This window comes from Giraffa tippelskirchi, chromosome 9 (assembly GCF_054371585.1).
Source record: "Giraffa tippelskirchi isolate mGirTip1 chromosome 9, T2T-mGirTip1v1.2.pri, whole genome shotgun sequence".
NCBI lineage: Eukaryota > Metazoa > Chordata > Mammalia > Artiodactyla > Giraffidae > Giraffa > Giraffa tippelskirchi.
Window position 1 is genome coordinate 150,959,190 of NC_137283.1, and position 19,326 is coordinate 150,978,515.

A 19,326-nucleotide genomic window follows, 5' to 3' on the forward strand; every position below is an offset into this window, starting at 1 on the left:
CATTTGGTCAATCTTCTTTCTGTGCAGCATGTAGTGCCTGATGAGTCATGCAAACCTGATACATAACATCAGAATTAGTGGGTAGAACCTTCCTTTTGACAGTTTTGTTTCAATGTATCTATTAAAATGCCACTGAAAGCAATTCAGCTTATTAAGAATTGCTTTATGTATGTAGTTTTCCCAAGAATACACCCATTTTGTAATATGAGATGTTTGGAGACTTTGCTTGACTCTCTTTGTAACCTCCATGCCTGGCACTGTGCCTGGCACACATCAGATGTTTACTATGTAATTTAATCAAACTTTGGTTAAAATGAATATATTTACTGGCTAAGAAACCAAAAACAAATAGTTATTGAAAGATGTGCAACTATTCTCCATAGTTTCCACTTCCAAATTCTAGGGTGGTGTTGTTTTTTAAGTGGCTGAGACCCACTGGACCTCTTGAGAAACATGAAGAGACCAATTGGAAATATCAAATTAGAAGTAGAAATTGACTTGAGTTTGCAAGGAAAGCTACATAGTGTCTGTATTTAGAGATCTCTATGAGGATGGAAATGTGTGTCTCTGGGTAATCGATCCTGAATACTTGTTGAATGGATAAATAAAAATTGAGTCTGAGGTATTTAAATAATTACCTGCTTGGATGAAACATTACTGTGATTGCTTAATACCCTTATTCTAAAACATTTAAATAAGACATTTCTCACCCATTGGAATAACTGTAATTAAACTTTTATAGTATCAGATGTTGGCCATAATATGGAGTGAAAGGAACTCATATAAAGACATATGTCAGAGATATTGCAGGTTCCCTTCGAGAGCATGGCAATAACGCTAGTATCACAATAAATCAAGTCACACAAATTGTTTGGTGTCCCAGTGCATATAAAAGGTATGTTTATACTACACTGTAGCCTATTGAGTACATAGATAGCATTATGCCTAAAAAACAATGTATATACCTTAAATTAAATATACCGTATTGCTAAAAATGCTACCTATTGTTTGACAACACAAAAATGCTAACCATTATTTGGTAATTTGATGCCACAAACCTTCAATTTAAAAATAAAAAGAAAATGCCATGTGTCCAAGGTGCAATGAAGCAGAGCACAATAAAATGAGGTATGCCTGTCCCGTGGGTGGAGTGTAAATTGGTACAATTACTCTTGAAAAAAAAAAATTGGCATCACTCAGTAAAGTTCAACATGTGTATGGTGAACAACCCAACAGTTCTGATTCAGGTAAATACAATGTAGAAGCATGAATACAGGGCTATGTACAACACTGCTTTAATAGACAAGAAAAATAGAAACAGCCTGAAGGTGCAACGGTAGAGCATGTAAATATGCCAAGAAGTGTCTAATGATTTACAAAGAAATACTGTCTCTCAGCACAGACAATAACACTGCAAAGCCACATGTAGGAATCTCATATACTGTCGAGTTGGAAAAAACAAATCACCTTGAAGCATGTATAAGTCTGTTTTATAGTTCAAAAGCACACAGAATTGACCAGAATGGGATGTTGGCTCGTTTTCAGCCCCTATGTGTTTGCAGGATGGCTACTTCATCTTGGGCCTCTAAATCCTGTCTTGTTCATGTCTAGTAGGAGCAAGAAAAGTTCTGCTTCACTAGTAATTTTAACAAAATACCCCCAATTAGGTCTCATTGGTCCTGCTTGGTGTGGCTTGGGCCACGTGCCTATCTGTGCACCAATCACAGTAATCCAGGAGAGGAGATACTATGAATGTTTAGCCTAATTGATATCATTCAGAGCACCTGGGCTGAGAGTAGGACAAAGGAGAGGAAAATAGTGATGGTTGCCAGAAGGAGGGTAGATGGATGTTGAGCATCTAAAACTATAGACGATATTATTCTGCCCCCTTTCAGCAGCCAATTTAAGGTTTATATTTCACTAACTATTGTGACTTGCTTATTCTCTACAAAGGAAATGAGGTGGCTCACAGAAGGGCAAGTGGAAGGGAGAAAGTGGTTTTTATTTTGCTGTGGACCTGAGCCCCAGGTTACCTGCCTTTTGAAATCAGAATGTATGGATGTGAAGTAGCCCCCCATCATGGCAGGTGTGGGTCAGAGGCTGGACCAGTCTGAATACAGAGGTTCCTTTTGGATTTACAAGATCAAATTGTATCACCTCAAAACCACTCGCTTTGGTTTTGTCAACTTTGTCAGTTTTGTCTGTGTTACTTATCTAAGCAATACTTTCTATATGTTTAGGCCAGGAAAGTTGTCCTTTTATGGCCTGATTACTTTTGAGTATGTTAGTCTGCACTGGCCCAAAGTTCTATGATTTCTGGGAGCCTTGTAAGTGAATTTTCATCCTCACTCTGTTTCTTCTGTTAAGTTTGTGTGTTTAATTCAAGAAATAAAGATTTCACGCTGGAATGAAAAGTAAAGAATCCGTCTGGAATGTGGGAGACCTGGGTTCAATCTCTGGGTTAGGAAGATCCCTTGGAGAAGGGAACGGCTACCCACTCCATCATTCAGGCCTAGAGAATTCCATGGACTGTATAGTCCATGTGGTTGCAAAGAGTTGGATGTGACTGAGCAACTTTCACTTATGAGCATATCTTTGGGGCTCCTGTATTTCAAATAGTTGACATTTTAGGGAAAATGTCTATGCTTTGGGTATTTGCACAGTCATTATCATAAGGAGAAGTGTTTTTATTGGACATGACTTTAAATCATTTCTGGTTTAAACCATGCCTAACTTAGACCATTAAATCTGCTTTTACCTGTTACCTCAATATTCTCCTCCAAAGCTAACAGGCCTTTGCTGCTGCTGCTGCTGCTGCTAAGTCGCTTCAGTCATGTCTGACTCTGTGTGACCCCACAGAGGGCAGCCCACCAGGCTCCTCCGTCCCTGGGATTCTCCAGGCAAGAATACTGGAGTGGGTTGCCATTTCCTTCTCCAGCAGGCCTTTAACTTTGTCCTAGTATAAAAAGTAAGTGTGGTCCCTTTTATGGATAATTTTCGTTGACATTCATTCTAAAATAACTAGAATTGATCCCATAGTTTTTGTCAGAAAAACCTGGCTTTCAGTTTTTCTCCTCACTCTGTTGTCTAAAATGAAAGGTAAGCTTGTTTTAGACACTATTAACTAAAACAATATGGTGACATATTGGACTTCTGTCTCCTTCTTATGAAACCAACCCTGACATTTTATTTATTTTTAGTCTCAAACTCACATTAGTTGTGGTTTGCATATAGAACTTATTTTAAACATCACCTTGCCGTGTATTCCTGACTATAAACCAAGTTTCACATTGTTCTTTGGCCAAAAGCAATAAAATATAGCCTGTTTTATCACAGTGAAGTGCAATTAGGATTTTCTTTTCAGAAATAGAACATCAATGACTATTTATAACATTTCCCCAACTTTTAAAAGCCTAGTAAAGTGTTGAGATGTCTTTATATGAAATTCTATTTGTATTTAATGCTGTGGGTACAATCTATCAGTGCATTTTGCATTTAAGGCCGGATAATCAAATATTCTTAATGTGTTTTTTTTTATAAAAGTTCTATTGTGAATTTATAGAACAGCCTCTGAGATCCTTAAGTATTTACCTATAAATAAGCCTCACTGATTGTTAAAGCCTCTTGCCATTCTCATATTCCATAATGGTACTTCACCTTCTACAGACCAAAAATATAAACTTGTCAGTTTACCTCATGTTGAATTTCATGCTTTTTCTTCTTTTTCTAAAAAAGTACATTTATACTTCTCAACTTTTCCCATGAGGAAACCATTGTCCTGAAGATTTCCCTAAACATTTTCTATATAGGTTCTTTAAGCATAATTTTTTTTTGATACGATCTGTTTTTAAATTATCTCTGTTTTCATTTGTTTGTGACTGGCCATTGCTTTCACTGGACAGAAAACATTGCTTTTTATGTATCTCAGATCAACTGATGCCACCTTTATTATATCCAACGGAGTATTTTTTAAAGATAGTTTTCTTGTTTTCAGCCTTTCACCTGCTGATGGTGGTATTTGATCTTTTCATTTCTTTCACTAATGCTTTGTGAGCATCTTTTTATTTTATTTCTGACTTTATAGCAAAAATGTTGTCTGTTGGTTTTACATCCTTTTAAAAATCACAGTAGGTGATCTGCTTCTAGATTACTGAGAGATTATCAGGTATAAATGCTGTTTTGTCATCTTTGAAACTAGGAATATGTGTTGATTTGACCTATTGATAGAGCATAAGAGATTTATTTATGTAATATTTATAGAATAAGCCCAGTTTATATTGTTGTGTTATTATTTTAATATACTAGGAATAGACTGTTCTGAGCACTTTATTTGACATTCTTCCATCTTATTTATCTAAGTCAAACAAGCCTCTTGCTTTTTTCCTTCTTTGTGTTTTATCAGGTTAGGTTATCTGATAAGCTTCACCAAACAGCCTGGAGTCTCATTTGTCTTATATCCTGAAACTTTCTTATATAGCCTGGGAATTGTCTAATCCTTGAAGTAAACTATATTTCTTAGCTTTTCAGCTTTTATGTTTCTAGTTCAGTTTTTAATAATTAAATAGCACCTTATAAAACTGTTTCCACTGGAATGTTCAAATTTATTCACAAGGATCCTTTTACATGGCATTCTTAAGTTTATCATCTGTTCCATGTCTGTGATATATTCTCCTAATAATTCAAGTTTCATGTTGGATTTTAAGACTAGATTTGCCTGAAATCTGTCTTATGAGATATTTCATTCTGTATTGAACCAGTGACTGTTTTTTGAATACGAAATCACAAATTCCTGCATTTTCTTCTGCCTTTCCTATACTACATTTATTGCTATTTTTGAACTTAAGATTGAATATGTAGTTTATTTCTTTGTTCTCTCCAATATAGGAAAAAAATAAAGTTACTAGTATCACAAGTAAAATTCCATTTCTTATTCTTCATATTAAATGAAATTAACTCACTTTTACCATTTATCCCCACTCATTTCCCCATTTTTCGTAATATGATCCAGGATTTCAGGGACTTCCCTGATGGTGCGTTGGTTAAAAATCCTCCTTCCAGTGCAGAGGGAGTGGGTTCAATCCCTTGTTGGGGAACTAAGATCCCACATGCCATGAGGCAAAAAATTTTTTTAAAAATTGAAAATTGACTGATCCAGAATTTCAGACTTTGATGAGCTTAATTATTATAGTAATGTTTTTATTACACATTTTTTCAAAAATTTGAAGTTTGTACTCTGCTTGGACTGTATTTTAGAGTAATTAGCACACTTTTTTCCCTATTTACTGCTTTTAATGCTTATTGCCTGTGCTACTACATGACTACTTTTTCACTCTTTTGTTTGGATTCATCCCTCAGTTCAGTTCAGTTCAGTCCCTCAGTCGTGTCCGACTCATCCCTCAGTTCAGTTCAGTTCAGTCCCTCAGTCGTGTCCGACTCTTTGCGGTCCCATAGACTGCAATACCCCAGGCTTCCCTGTTCATCACCAACTCCTCAGCTTACAGAAACTCATAGCCATTGAGTCAGTGATGCCATCCAACCATCTCATCCTCTGTCATCCCCTTCTCCTCCCACCTTCAATCTTTCCCAGCATCAAGGTCTTTTCTAGTGAGTCAGTTCTTCACATCAGGTGGCCAAAGTATTGGAGTTTCAACTTCAACATCAGTCCTTCCAATGAATATTCAGGACTGATTTCCTTTAGGATGGACTGGTTGGATGTCCTTGCAGTCCAAGGGACTCTCAAGAGTCTTCTCCAACACCACAGTTCAAAAGCATCAATTCTTCGGTATCAGCTTTCTTTATAGTCCAATTCTCACATCCACATATGACTACTGGAAAAACTATAGTTTTGACTAGACGGACCTTTGTTGGCAAAGTAATGTCTCTGCTTTTTAATATGCTGTCTAGGTTGGTCATAACTTTTCTCCCAAGAAGCAAGCATCTTTTAATTTCATGGCTGCAGTCACCATCTGCAGTGTTTTTTGAGCCCCTAAAAATAAAGTCTGTCACTGTTTCCATTGTTTCCCCATCTATTTGCCAAGAAGTGATGGGACCGGATGCCGTGATCTTAGTTTTCTGAATGTTGAGTTTTAAGCCAACTTTTTACTTTCTTCTTTCACTTTCATCAAGAGACTCTTTAGTTCTTCATCACTTTCTGCCATAAGGGTGATGTCATCTGCATATCTGAAGTTATTGATATTTCTCCCAGCAATCGTGATTCCAGCTTGTGCTTCATCCAGTCCAGCATTTCTCATTGATGTACTCTGCATATAAGTTAAATAAGCAGGGTGACAATATGCAGCCTTGATGTACTCCTTTCCCTATTTGGAACCAGTCTTTTGTTCCATCTCTAGTTCTAACTGTTGCTTCTTGACTTGCATTCAGATTTCTCAGGAGGCAGGTCAGATGGTCTGGTATTCCCATCTCTTGAAAAATTTTCCACAGTTTGTTGTGGTCCACACAGGCAAAGGCTTTGGCATAGTCAATAAAACAGAAGTAGATATTTTTTTGGAACGCTATCGCTTTTTTGATGATCCAGTGGATGTTGGCAATTTGATCTCTGGTTCCTCTGCCTTTTCTAAATCCAGCTTGAACATCTGGAATTCCGTTCATGGTCCACATACCATCCCTCAGTCGACTGGAAATATTTTCAGGTAGCTTTTGTTCATGATGATACGTACCTGATACACTTATAGGCACATTTTGTTTTTCTGTGGTTCTTTCTTTTCAAAAATAGTGACCAGAAGAAAGAAAAGCAATCCCCAATTTTATCCCATTTAAGCATCACCCCATGAACTTCTCCCTTCCCACCCAGGTACTTTGCAAAGATGGAAACAGAGGAATGATTGGATACAGCCATAGAGAGGAACCCAGGGATAGAGTGACCATGGTCTTAGGAGGTGGTTCCCATCTGTGGAGGACTTGGGTTTCAGAGATAAGAGTACTATCTTATTGAGGCTGAGAATATTATCTTACTGAGTTGAGACTGAGTGAAATCATCCATTCTCCTTCTGCTTCTTGGAGTTTCATCTCTCTTCCTGGTACAGGAAATGCTTTTTGCTTCTGGCAAGTCATTGAATTTAGTTTTTATTGCTGTTGAAAATTCTAGTCTTTTTAAAAATTTTCTGAGTATTTCAAAGGAAAGGAAAAATCAAGGACTGGACATCAGTGCCTTTCTAACACCACACCCTCTGGGATTTTTTAAAACTAAATTGTTGATTATTGCTATTGGTCCATTATAGACCAGTAGCATGCTGTGCTGTGTTCAGTCACGTCCAGCCCTTTGCAGCCCCATGGACTGTAGCCTGCTAGGCTCTTCTGTCAATCCATGGGATTTCCCAGGCAAGGATACTTAAATGGATTGCCCTTTCCTCCCCTGGGATCTCCCCAACCAGGATCCAACCCACATCTCCTGCGTCTCCTACATTGGCAGGAAGATTTTTTTTTTTTTTTTTTTTTTTAACCACTGACCAACTGGGAAGCCCATAGATGTGGCATTTTCCTAGGAAAATTATGTTGTTTTTTTTTTTAAATCCAGTCTTCTTTTGCCACTTAAAATTGACCCAGATGTTTCTTCCATATTCCACTGAAATCATTCTGGAAAAGTAACATTTAAGGAAAAAGCAATTTATCTTTGTGTTTCTCCTCCAGGTGGAAACAGATGTGAAGAGTTGGTGGATGAAGACATCGGAAAGGCTTCAACCATAAAAGTGAGCTGCTTTCATTTTTTTGCCACTTGAGTATGAAATGCGCTAAAAGATTAATAAATTCATGAGTTTGTTAGGTATTTTCATATACGTACCCTCTGTGAGCAAAATTTTTCTTGTTGTTTTTAAACTGTTTTGTAAGATGAAATAACAACTATAACCAAAGGATAAGATACAAAAGAAAATTCATATTTCAAAATACATAGGTGAAGAATAAAAATGGGGTCAGGAAAAGAAAACCTTCAGTTCAGTTCAGTCGCTCAGTCGTGTCCAACCCTTTGCGACCCCATGAATTGCAGCACGCCAGGCCTCTCTGTCCATCACCAACTCCCGGAGTTTACCCAAACCCATGTCCATCGAGTCGGTGATGCCATCCAACCATCTCATCCTCTGTCGTCCCCTTCTCCTCCTGCCCCCAATCCTACCCAGCATTAGGGTCTTTTCCAATGAGTCAACTCTTCGCATGATGTGGCCAAAGTATTGGAGTTTCAGCTTCAACATCAATCCTTTCAATGAACACCCAGGATTGAGCTCCTTTAGGATGGATTGATTGGATCTCCTTGCAGTCCAAGGGACTCTCAAGAGTCTTCTCCAACACCACAGTTCAAAAGCATCAATTCTGCGGCGCTCAGCTTTCTTCACCGTCCAGCTCTCACATCCATACATGACCACAGTGTGACCCAAATTGGAGTCGTTTCTTCCCCTTGGCTCCCTACTGTTAATGAGTCACTCTTTTATGTAGTATTTTAAATGCTTTTCATTGGACAGAAAAGTTCTTCCTGTTCTTTTTAAGTGTCTCTCTTTTCTTTAAGATTTAAAATCTCAATCTAATTTTGTAATGGCAGTACTTGACAACCACACTGAATAGTAAAAGGGAAAGGAAAGGAGATATATCCCTCTTAAAAGGTCTCGGCATTATTTTATTCTGTTTCTCCTTTTCTAAGTCCTTTAATTTATCATAGTCAGACCACATTATAAACTATTTTCAAGACTTGAAATGTTGAATTGACATTTTTCATTTCCATATTAAATAATTACTAGAGTGAAAGAAATATGTGAAGACACTCAGTCCTGATAAGCATTATCATTTTTACTCTGGATTATTTTTTTCTTTTGTACTTTCAATTTTACACCAGGCCTTTTTTTTTTTTAACCAAACAGTAAAATAAAAATAAATTTAAAGCATAAGTACAGCAAGGGGTTAGAGTTTGCCTTTAGTTAGCAAATGATCATGCTTTATTGGAATCATGAATATTTAATACATTGCATTATGCTTCTTGAGGTACTCAAATTATTACAAAGACAAACGATATTTTAATGGAATAAAGATGTCCTTGGCATGTGTTGGAGTTTAGAGTTCATTGATGTTTTGTTAGCTGGTAAAACAATGGTTTTCTTACCACAGATCTTCATTCCTGGCAAGAAAAGAGTTTTTTTGTCTAATGTATGATTAGAATTCTGAGTAGTTTAAAAATCAAGAGTCTGAGGTACAAGGTTGACTTATCTATTACACACAGTGCTTGGGGCTATGATACTTTTAGTGGCTCATGAAAATGTTTTAATTTTAATTCTTTCCCCCCAGATGAATAGAATAGCCTGCCAGGCTCCCTTGTCCATGGGATTTCCCAGGCAAGAATACTGGATTGGGTTACCATTCCCTTCTCTAGGGGATCATCCCAACTCAGGGACAGAACCCTGGTCTCCTGCATTGGCTGGCGGATTTTTTACCATCTAAGCTATCAAGGAAGCCTGGAATATAAAATAACAAACCCAGCCTGGATTATATTTTTTTATACCAATGGAGTCATAAAATGAAATTTTTAATATTCTCTTTTATGGAGGAAAAGGCCAGAGTGCCCAGAACCCAAGAGAGTCATCACGTGCCCCTACCGAGGTCGCAGTCAGGTCTATATTTGTGACCAATTCAGTCTTTTGAATACTTTTTTTTCTTTTTTTTGAAGAGAAATAATCATTTCTTTTACAGAAATGATTACCTTCTCTGTAAATGAACTTATCACAGACTTGTATGCTCATCAGAGAGAGATACATGGTCTGTCTCCAAAGAAAGAAATGACATCTTGTGAGGTTAGGTAGCTGTGGTTTTCCATGATGTTTGCCTAGAATAAAATAAATATTTTCTCCTCTGAGAGATCCACTGATTTTCTGTTAGCTTTGTAATATCATATGGAAAATAAGGGAAGGGAAAGAGAGACTAGCTCAGGATTCTTTGGTCCCATTCTGGACAAGGGTTTTGTTTTTTTTTTTTGCCTGCAAAATGTGTGTTCACTTTGATTTAAAGTAAGCGTGTTGAATGTCTGATGAACTTCTTTTGCAGAATTGGTACCCAGTCAGACAAAAGCTCCCTGAGAGCCAGGTCTTTGCATGTTTTGCTTATTGGTACAGACTCTAGAAAAAGCCAGACATCAGGGAAGCCCAAACGTTTGCTAAAAGATTGAATGAGCTAATTTCCTTCTTTAGAAAAGTCATGTTTCTCCCTCTAGAGGACTAGGGCTCCAGATCTCTGGTTTGAGGTAACAACTGTGGTGATCAGATGCTGGAAGGGCCCCATCCTCAGTGCCCAGAGAGATGGGTGACCCTGCATTATCAGCCTCCATCTCCAGACTCAGTTTTGTGGTTTGATAGCTAAGTCATGTCTGACTCTTTGCGACCCCATGGACTACAGCACGCCAGGCTTCCCTGTCCTTCATAATCTCCCGGAGTTTGCTCAAATTCATGTCCATTAAGTTGATGATGCCATCCAACCATCTCATCCTCTGTTGTCCCCTTCTCCTCCTGGCCTCAATCTTTCCCAGCATCAGGGTCTTTTCCAATGATTCGTTTCTTCAAATCAGGTGGCCAAAGTATTGGAGCTTCAGCATCAGTCCTTCCAGTGAATATTCAAGATTGATTTCCTTTAGGATTGACTGGTTTGATCTCCTTGCAGTCCAAGGGGCTCTCAAGAGTCTTCTCCAGCACCACAGTGTGAAAGCATCAATTCTTTGGCACTCAGCCTTTTTTATGGTCCAACTTTCACATCTGTACATGACTGCTGGAAAAAACATAGCTTTGGCTATACAGACCTTTGTCGGCAAAGTAATGTCTCTGCTTTTTAATACACTGTCTAGGTTTGTCATAGTTTTTCTTCCAAGAAGCCAGTATCTTTTAATTTCATGGCTGCAGTTTCCATCTGCAGTGATTTTGGAGGCCAAGAAAATAAAATCTGTCACTGTTTCCACTTCTTCCCTATCTATTTGCCATGAAGTGGTGGGATTGGATGCCATGGTCTTAGTTCTTTGAATGTTGAGTTTCAAGCCAGGTTTTTCACTCTCCTCTATCACCCTCATCAAGAGGCTCTTTAGTTCCTCTTCACTTTCTGCCGTTAAAGTGGTATCATCTGTGTATCTGAGGTTGTTGATATTTCTCCAATCTTGATTTTAGCTTGTGATTCATCCAGCCCAGCATGGTTTAACCCTTTCACAAAAATAGTTGGGTTAGAAGGAACATTTTTACTTTTCTAGAATTTCTTAAAACAACAACAGAAAAGTTATTCTGATGGCCTCCTCCACCTTGGTGTCCCCCTAGATTCCTCTTACCCCATGCTGGTCTCAGGCTGGTCCAGGTCACTCCACATGCTCCCTTTTTCTAGCCCTCCAAAAGAAAAAAGTACCCCTGTGTTTATAAAACAATTATTTATTTTAAATGTAAATATATATATTAAAATTGATAACCCCCTCCCCTCAAAAGTCATGTTATATCTCTGAAGTGTTCTGAAATTGTTTGAGGTATGTAAGTAAACTGCAAAACCTCTAGTTCTTAGATTAGCAAGTATCTGGGCATGTGAACAAAAATGTATATAGTACATCACTATAATAATGATCTACCAGTGTGTTACCCACCAGCTATAGATATGAGCTGTTCTCTCCAGGTAGCAAGCCAGAGGATGCCATTGGGTACCAATTGATCAAATTAATCTAGGAAAGTGAGAGAAATCTAGTGAGAAGCTCTGCTGTCTTCAGCTGTTGAAAAACATAGTCTGGAGGTGTAAACAGAAGGAATCAACTGACCTGAATTAGTAGTATTTGGTTAGGTAATCCTAATTTACAGAAATTTTTGAAGTATCAGAGGAATATAGGCCTATTTTGCAGTTTTTTGACCCTAAGTTTTTTTCCCTTGGTATGACATGTGTATGTGTATGTGTACGTGTATGTGTACGTGTGTCTGTTATTCTGCTTCAAGACTATGTCTTTGATGCCAGCTATTGTATATAGGATGGATAAACAGCAAAGTCCTACTGTTTAGCACAGGAAGCTTATTTAATATCCTGTGATAAACCATAACAGAAAAGAATACAAAAAAGCATGTGGGTATATGCATAACTGAATCACTTTGCTATACAGCAGAAATCAACACAACATTGTAAATCAGCTATACATCAATAAAATAAATTTTAACAAAGACTACGTTATCTTTGAAATACCACCAAGAAAATATGTATGTACTGATACTCATATAAACGTGCTTTTTCCCTGAATAAACTTGCCCACACCTTTTATTATTGGTGCCTTCTTGTCCAGGGTTTCATCTACCCTGATTCTTGATGAAAGGGTATCAGGGATGGAGGGAGGAGCACACAGCAGAGAACTGCCCAAGGAGCTGAGAGATGCCAATTAAATGTTCCAAGGTACACTCCAGGCTCTGGGGTGCTCGGGACATCCTGATCTTTACAGTTCTTGCTAGCATTTTCTGAACCCAACTATGTGGTCATGTTCTTGTCTGGAGGGTGTAAACATCACTCTGGTTTCTTCCATCTCTATCTGGGGATTTTCACAGCCCTGTAAGTGACCTTACGCATGGTTTCAGATCCCTGGAAGCGTTTTACTTAGGGCTGATAGATTTGTCGGAAGGCAGCTAATAGAAGCATTATCAGTGACTGCAGCATAAATGATTGACATTAAGAACAAATAACTCATTATATTGAGCGAGTCATTGCTAATAATACACCCATCTGGTACAATTCTTGGCACAGTTTGAGGACAACAGCTGAATGCAGTGGGATCTTTAAAAAGTCATTGAGATGCCTTCCTTAAGTTTCTTCCATTGCAAACTACCCTGATTATCTCTTAACATGGAGGTGTCATGAAAATAATTTTTAAATGTATAATCAAAGATTAAAAGTATTATAACCAATGTAGTGGTTACAAAAATATAGCACATGAGCCCATGTGGCACAAGATTACACATTCAGAAAGACATAGAGAAAGACTCTCTGACTCTGGGCACCTCTTCCTCTATTAAAAAATATCTCCTTTGAAGAGTTCCAGAGATGGGTTGCATAACAGTGTAAATGTACTTACCACTGCTGAACTGTATGCTTAAAAATGGTTAAGATGGTAAATTTTATATGAAATTGCTATAACTAAAAATTTTTTTTTAGTTTAAAATATCTTCTAGAAGTTTGCATACCTTAAGCTTGTAGGGAGATTAGACCCCCTTTTGTGGGGAGGAGGGGTGAAGGAAGAAGACCTCCTCATTGTAGATTTTTCATTTTAGCTATGAAAAGTATGAAGGGAAATCCCCAACCATTTTTGAGAGAAAAATGATGTAAGTTTAAAAAAAAAGTATTTGTTTTCTTATGAAGGGATGACTTTTGGAATGAGGAACTAGTTCCCATTCTTGGCATTAAGCATAAGAGGATTCTCAGGATACTATGTGAAATTATGGTAATAGGTTTCTGTCAAAAACAGGGATGGGAAGGGGGTCTTCATGGTCACGTAGGTTTGGGATTTAAGCAAGGTTAATAATTCCTTTTCCTGCAGAGTCTTTAAGACAAAGTTCCCAAACTTACTGAAACAGAATACCTCCTCCTTCCTCAAAGCCCCCTGCCCCGCCTGCTAGTTTTTTGACCTATTACTGTGTTGTTATGTGGAAGGTAGCTTGTGCGTGCGTGTGTGCTGAGTGCTAAGTCGCTTCAGTGGTATCTGACTCTGTGCGACCCTATGGACTGTAGCCTGCCAGGCTCCTGATACTGAATGCCGATTTAGTATGGAAAGAGGAAGTGACTAACAAACCCACAAATGGGTTATAGGGTTATAGGAAGAAATATAGATGAATTGAAGCCATAACTGCAACCTGTCTCAGTAGGAGGATCCAAGGAAGATATTTGGAGCACAAAACTCTGTACGATGACTCCAAGAGCTCCACCTGGATAACCAGTAATGGAGGCAGCCCTTGAGTATGCTCGTGAGGGGTTCCCCCCTCTTCTTCTCTCCCCTGTATGTTCCATGCATACAACTTGTGAAGCATCTTGAAGCATTTAGCTAAGCCATTGGGCTTCCCTGATGGCTCAGTGGTAAAGAATCCGCCTGCAATGCAAGAGACACAAGAGACTTGGGTTTGATCCCTGAGTTGGAAAGATCCCCTGGAGGAGGAAAGGGAAACCCACTCCAGTATTCTTGCCTGAAAAATCCCATGGACAGAAGAGCCTGGTGGGCTACAGTCCAAAGGATCTCAAAGAGTCAGATACAAGCATAAGCCATTGGCTCAGGGATCAGCAAAAGATGACATTCAGTGTTCTGAAATTCTAATGTGTAAGAAAGTTTCTTTAAATCTTTTGCTGTTAAACTACTTCCAACTTAATAACATTTGATAGATTCTGATGGACTCCTTATTGGAAGAGAAGTAGCATGAAGTTATTTAGCATAGGTTGTTATTGATACATCATTAAAAGTGATCTGTTTTAGGGTGATCATTTTATAAATGAACGCCTACTTTGTGTAGAGTGCTAAGTATTGAGAGGGTACAAAGGCAAGAAGACAAGGCTTCTATCCTTGGAAAGGTTGCAAAGTGAGTCAGAGAAGGTAAAACACTTAAAAGTGTAACATTTCTATGAAGCAGTATGCAATTAAAAAGTAATAAGAGAAATTTAGAGTACCAAAAATCTTAGAAATGTGATCTGAAGAGATGTACTTCTCACGTGAATGTCCCATGTCTTTGAAAATAATGCTTATTTTCTGTTGGGTACAAAGATATCAATTAAATCAAAATGATTTCATTGTTATTCAAGTCATCAAAATCCTTATTGAACTTTTTCTTTATTTGACCTGTCATTTTCTGAGGGAGCTGTTTTGGAGCTTAATTGTATGAGTGGATTGTTGACATTTTCTTTTAGTTCTATCAGTTTTTCTTTGTGTGTTTCAAAGCTATACTTTAGATATACAGAGGTTAACAAGTTATTCGCTTGCTCTGAAGCTGGGTGCAAGATAATTGTTGTGTTTTAGAAACCAGATAGTATAGCCTGTCCCCATGAAGTGTGGGATCATGGAGGGTTATTGAAGGTCTCATGTTTTTAGCATCTGCCACTGACGATGATCCTTGGATAGGTCTGTTTGCAGCTTGTCAAGGGGCCATCTAATAGGCACAGAAAGGCCGTCACATAGAATGTCAAAAGAACCAGATGCATTCAGTGATGCCAGATCTGTTTTCGGCAGCTGTAGATAATGAACCCAGTGTCTGGAGCAGACAGTTGTAATATTTGAGAAACTTGTAGAAGCACTGGGCCAGAGTCACCGTGCTTAGGAATCCGTACAGCAGAATGATCCACCATTGCTTTAGGTGATCAAGGTCTGTATTCATGTCGACTGAGTAAAACCGACATCTCCTCTGCCTCTGTCTGGGCCCCTGGCTTCCTGTCTCGTGCCAGATTCCAACTATCGCTGTTTCAGTTGCATTTTCCAAGGTATGCATACTTATAGAAGTCTGTGTTTTATTGTTTTATTGCCTTATAGCATTGTGCCTTTCCTGTGCCACGCGGAAAGCCGTATTCTTGAGAAAGATTACATTTGTGATAAAGACTTTTGAGAGTTAAGTCGGGTATTAAAGCAGTCATTGTGTTTTCAGTTGAAAGCCTGGCTGTTGCAATTGATCTTAAGTCCTGTATTAAGTAGAGTATTTTCTTTTAATATTCTTTGTCTTAAAATGTGTGGGATTGGGTTTCTTAAAATGTTGTAACTTCATATATATTCCTTTGATTTATAAAGCATAGTCATTCAAAGAAAAACAGAGTTTAGCAATTTCACAAGTCCTCATAAATGGAACATTATAGCAACCAGGCTCTTCGACAAATGATCACCAAATCCTTTTTCTTCGGTTTCCCTTCTCTCTCTAAGCCCTCTGTTTCATTTCTAACTCTTCTCAGATTGTTTTCAATTGGGGATCTCCCAGTCACCTCTGAGGTCACTTATTTCTAAGACTACCTTTTAACTCCTATTTGAAGAAAATGAAGATATTTTTGTGCAGGCTTATCATTTCAAGTACACACCTGACATCTCTCTCCCTTCCTCCCCACTACCCCATATCTAAGTTGTCACCAGATCTCAGTAAACTTACTTCTCTTCCTATCTCATCCCTTCTTTTCCATTTCCACACACTTCATAGAGGGGAAAAAATGAACATCTGATAACTTCCCATGTGCTACACACTGCACTTTTTTTGTTTCACCCTTTTAGTTTTGTGCAGTTATCATCATGAATTGATCTTCACAAGTTAGGAGACTGAAGTTCTCAGAAATTTTAGTCATCAACCAAAGTCACACAACCAGCGGTTTTAGAAGCGGGATGAATTATAAATATCTAAGTTCAATTTCAAGTCCACTGTCTTTTCTGCTGCCCTGGAGTTCGAGATACTGCCTAGCCTAGCCACGCCATGTGCCTCCGTGGTACCACCTCTGCGCAGAGGAGCCAGATTCTCTTTCTGTTTTTTCCAAATTCATGAACCTCCAGTTCAGTCTCTCCTCCAGCCTTGTCCACGCACAGGCCTGGATTAATTATGTCAGGTGTCTAGTCTAAAATTCACAATGATGCATTGTTGCTTGCTCCAAAAACTCTGACCTGTTTTTTCATTCTGTCTTTAAGTCAACTGTTCTAGAAAAGTGTATTTTCTGCCACCCAAAACTGTCTCCACTCCTTGTAGTCTGTGGGAGGGGAACACAGTGGGCTCGGGGTCAGTTTGACCTGGGTATGTTTCACTGCTCATCTCTTTCCTGGGAGGCCGTGGGCAACTTTTTTGCCATCATCATCTGTAAAATCATGACGGTAAACTCACTTCAGGTTAGCTGTTGGGAGTGCATATACAATGCCAGCTATAGTGAGAGTCTGGCAGGCTCTCAAATGGAGCTGGAGGGCAGTCGCAGTAATACTGTTATCTGGACCTTATCTTTCCTCTTAAACTCAGTTCAAATTCCTCCTTCTTTTATAAGTGACTCCGGCCTGATTTTATCTGCCTCCTCCTATGTCAGTTAGCCTCCGAACAATTCATTTAGCAATTTTAATTATGTAGTGCCTCTGGACACTGCTTTGTGGTCTTAAAAATCCTTCTTGAAATGCCTTCTTGAGAGTTGTTAATTCCTGCTCTAATGGACTGAAGTAGTTCAAAGGCAGGATGAGGTCTAATGCATGTGATATATTGCCTGGTGCCTGATATGTAGCCAACTGCTCACAAACTTTTTTGATTCAAAATTAAGAAACTTCACATATATTCATGTGAAATCAATAACTGTTTTTAAGTACAAAGATGCTCAGTGCTCAGTCACTTAGTTGTGTCTGACTTTTTGCAACCCCATGGACTGTAGCCCACCAGGCTCCTTGGTCCATGGGATTCCCAGGCAACAATACTGGAGTGGGTTGCTATTTCCTTCTCCAGGGTATCTTCCTGACTCAGGGATGGAACCCACATCTCCTGCACTGGCATGAAGATTCTTTATCACTGAGCCACCAGGGTTTGTAGTTCTGAATGTCAGGTATATTGCAGAGTAAACTTTGAAGCTCCAAGAAATCTTACTATCCAGCACTTGTAATAAACCTGTCTATTAAACAGTGAACAATCTTAAAACATGACTGTATATATATATATACATGTTTTATTTTCTTAGAGTACCTCCAAGTTAGGAAATATTGTAATTTTTTTCAAAACTATTATTTTCTAGGCCTAACTTTTTTTTCTTGGGCAGATTTTCATTTTTCTTCATTGCCTCTTCAGTCTCAATAACTTTTTCTCCCTTCCTGGCCATGTTTTCCACTGGGAGTGTCTGGTGGGGAGATTGTTGCTGTAAAATAAGCCTGAGGAAGAGTCAGGGATCTGTTTCAGAGACAAAAACGTGGTGGCACTTTAAAACTGAAGGAAACATTCTGTTAATTATGGGTCTTTTAGCTTTATTTAGTCACCCCATGTTCAGAGCCAGTTTTTAAAACTCCATACTTTAGCATTTTAACTGGAGGTTTGGGGATCTCCTCCTTCCAAATATAAGTGTTGGTGACGTAACCATTTGAAACACATTGTAGGCAAGTTTCACCTCCCAAGGTATGTGTTCCATCCTGAAGTCACATTTAAATGCGTTTGCAAAGTTTATTTCTGAACAAAATGTGTATTCCATGTTCGATGCATGAGACAAGGGCTCAGGGCCGGGGCAATGGGATGACCCAGAGGGATGGGATGGGGAGGGAGGAGGGTGGGGGGTCCAGGAAGGGGAACACATGTAAACCCATGGCTGATTCATGTCAATGTATGGCAAAAACTATTACAATATTGTAAAGTAATTAGTCCCCAACTAAAATAAATAAATTTATTAAAAAAAATAAAAATAAAAAAAATAAAACCAAAAAAAACAAAAAACAAAAAAAACTTAAAAAAAAAAATGTGTACTACTAATTTGGGCAACATTTTGCCTATAAGGAAAAGTTATTTGTCAAAATATTTACTTAAGGAAAAAAAGTCTCCCTGGTCTGCAGGCTTAAAGTCGTGAAACTGAACTGCGTGAGATCCTTTGGAAGAAAACTTCCCAGGGGAGTGGCCTTCTTCCTTCTCGGGTCAGGCGATGGGGTGAAGGGTTGGAAAGCACGTCCCCCAGCGGTGGAATACCCCAGTCACTGCATTCTCTGCACTGTGCCCTCCTCTCCCTTGTCCTTCTGGGAGGCGATGCTAGATAAAACCCCAGAAGGTGTAGAGGTGCAGGCTGACTCTGCACGCACCTCTGTTGGGATCCAGCAAGATCCCTCTCTTAGCAAAATGAACTTCCCAAAGAAAATTTTTAAAATTCAAACATTTTCAAGACTATTTGAACAGTCAAAACTCAAATTCTGTAGGGAAAGACTGGGGACCAGTTAGGATTCAGTCAGTAAAACCATGTGTATACACAACATATGTTACATGCAGGCAATCTTCAATTTAAGCCAGGGTTGTTTTCCAAACAGTTCACTTGAAAAATATTTCAGAGTGTATTTTTTCCTCATTAGACATAAAGCTATGCATGGGAAGTCCTCTGGCAAACCGAGCCTGTTTAACCCGTGTTATACCTGAAAAGCAGTTCAGGTCATCTGGGTGGCCAGTTGCCAATACTAATATTCTTCCCTACTGTTCACATAAACAATTGCAGTTCCAACGATTGTAGAACTGCTCACAACTAGAAAATGTAGAAAATGTGGCATTAACATTTTTATGAGGCCATGTATCTTGATATCAGAGTTTAGTGAGACACATATTCGCTATTAATATAAAACTGTAGTCATACAGACTTGAGTAATCGTGTATAAGGTTGAGTCAGAAGAGCTTCATCAACATACCAAAGCAATAA

At 38.6% G+C, this 19,326-nt stretch overlaps 1 protein-coding gene across 2 annotated transcripts in view; it reads left to right on the forward strand.

Annotated features, from left to right (window-relative positions):
• PLEKHG1 (pleckstrin homology and RhoGEF domain containing G1) overlaps positions 1 to 19,326 on the forward strand; it is a 253,513-nt gene that overhangs the window by 62,152 nt on the left and 172,035 nt on the right. For both annotated transcript variants that reach the window (XM_081530225.1, XM_081530224.1), the window contains exon 2: positions 7,648 to 7,706. The gene's annotated coding sequence lies outside the window, so the exon portion shown is untranslated. The remainder of the gene's footprint in view (positions 1 to 7,647; positions 7,707 to 19,326) is intronic.